The following is a 2,231-nucleotide window of genomic DNA, read 5'->3' as shown; positions in this document are numbered from 1 at the left end:
CCTAACCAGAACTTTGCTGGAGGTCCTGACCAGAACTTGGCTAGAGATCCTGGCTAGGCTGCTGATCAACTGAACATTGTCTCTGTGTCATTCCTTCTTCGCCGACTCCATCCACACCTTTGGGAACCCCTGGACCCGCCGGGGCCGGACCCCGGCAATAGTGATTGCTCCACTCTCAGTAAACTACAGATGTCAGCGTGTGTGTGTGTGTGTGTGTGTGTGCGTGTGTGTGTGCCTGGTGCACATTCACTCATTCCACAGGTATTTGTGAGTTTCTACTCTGTGCTGTTCTAGGCACAGTGGAAAGAAACAGGAAGAGTCCTTGACCTTGCAAGTCTAGAGGGGGACACAGACAACAAAAAAATAAATGAATAACATGTCAGTAGGTGCTAAGAGATATGGAGAAGAACAAAGCAGGGTAAGGGGCATAGGAAATGCTGACATGGGGGGGATTTCTTTCTCAGTCATCTATTGTGAGTGATGATTTATATAAGGTGGTCAGGGAAGGCATCATGGTTAAGATGGCATTTGAGCAGAGATCTGGAGGGAGGGGAGAAGGGAGCTGTGCACATTTCCAGCTGAGGGAACCGAAAGTGCAAAGGCCCTGAGGTCAGCACATGCTTGGTGTGCAGGAGGAACGGCAAGGGGCACAGTGCTGCTGAAGTGGAGTGAGTGCAGGGGGGCAGCAGAGGTGGTTAGAGAGATGGAGGTGGGCGTCAGGGCCTGCAGAGTCTCCTTTGGGTTTTTTCTGCAAGTAACATAGGACCCCTAAGAGGGTTTGAGCAAAGGAGTGACATGATCTGATTTCTGTTGCAAAAGATCACTCTGGCTGGCTATTGTGTTCAAAACAGAGGGAGCCTGAAGCTGGATGGGGGGGAGGAGGTTATTTCAATAACTCAGGTGAGAAGTAATGGTGGCTTGCTCCAAGTGGGATCAGTGCAAGTGCTGAGAAGCGAGGCTGAACCGAAGTAACGTTAATGGGTCAGAAGTGACCGTGCCTGCAGCCTGAGCAATGGGAATGACAGCGTTTCCTTCTGCCCAGTGGAAGACAACGGTGGGCAGAGCGGATCTGAGGAGACCAGGGACTCGTTTGGTCATGTTACAATCAAGTTTTGGGCATGCCACATTCAAATGCCAGTTAGACACCCACTGGAGATGCCAAGCAGGCCACGGAGCGGACCGTCAGGAGCTCAAGGGGAGGTCCTGGCTGCAGATATGAATTCGGGGATTTGGGTGGTATTTGGAGCTGAGACTGGCTAACCTCACCAAGGAGTGAGCGTGGATGAAGAAGAGGCCCAGCACCTCAGCTTATAGACATCGGGGAGGTGAGGAGGAAAGGGGAAGGAAACTGAAAATGATAGGAGAGGAGGGGCGGGGAGGGAGCAGGGAGGAGCTATCCTGGAAGCCAGCAGCAGACAGGGCTGGAGGGACATCAGCAGCTGTGCTGAGTGCTCCGTGAGGTGGGGATTCGGTGTCCAGCTTTGCCTGTGATGGTTCTACTTTGCATCTGTTGTCCTGGCATAACTATTAAGAATGTCCCACCCCCTTTTAGTCCCAGCTTGGATGATAAATTATACGGTCACCCTCCCGAGACATCAAGTCGGATGCGGACTTTGAACTGGCCATCGCATTAGCAACACAGAGGTCGTTAGTGGCCTTGATGAAAGCTATTTTGGTGGAGTGGTGGGTGTGCCATTTTGACTGCAGTGTGATCAAGAGAGACTAGGAGGAAAGTGGGTGGAGACCTGTGTGTGGGTGGGTGACAGGCCCTCTAGGGATTTGTCAAGGTTTGTTTTGCCTGCTTCCCTGGCTCCCACCCCTACCCAGCAGGGAGGGCTCAGGACAGAGGCTCAGGACATGCATCGGTGTCCAAGGAATGCTACCAGCTGCGTCGGATGGGTCAGGCAGACACCACCTTGGAACCCCTTCCTCCACCCTCCTCATCACTCCTGCCTTGGGGCTGTGCCGGGGCTGCCACCCTCCAAGGACCACTGGACCCTGAGCCTCCAGGAAGAACAGCTGAGGCTCTGCTGTGCTGCTGCCTGAAGTTACGAGTTTTGCTAGTGGATCTGAGAAGAAGGGCTCAGCCCCAGTCCCCACCTTGGCTGTGCTCACCTGCCGCCCAGCTCCCACACAGCCCGAGGGAGAACTCCCTACAGCGTCAGCCTTCAGGAAGTGCTCCATTACCTGCTGTGCTCTGGGTCCCACTGAGGCTGTCACTCTGGTGGGTA

The sequence above is a fragment of the Myotis davidii genome, unplaced genomic scaffold (genome assembly GCF_000327345.1).
Source record: "Myotis davidii unplaced genomic scaffold, ASM32734v1 scaffold827, whole genome shotgun sequence".
Lineage (NCBI taxonomy): Eukaryota > Metazoa > Chordata > Mammalia > Chiroptera > Vespertilionidae > Myotis > Myotis davidii.
Note: the sequence above shows the minus strand (reverse complement) of the source record.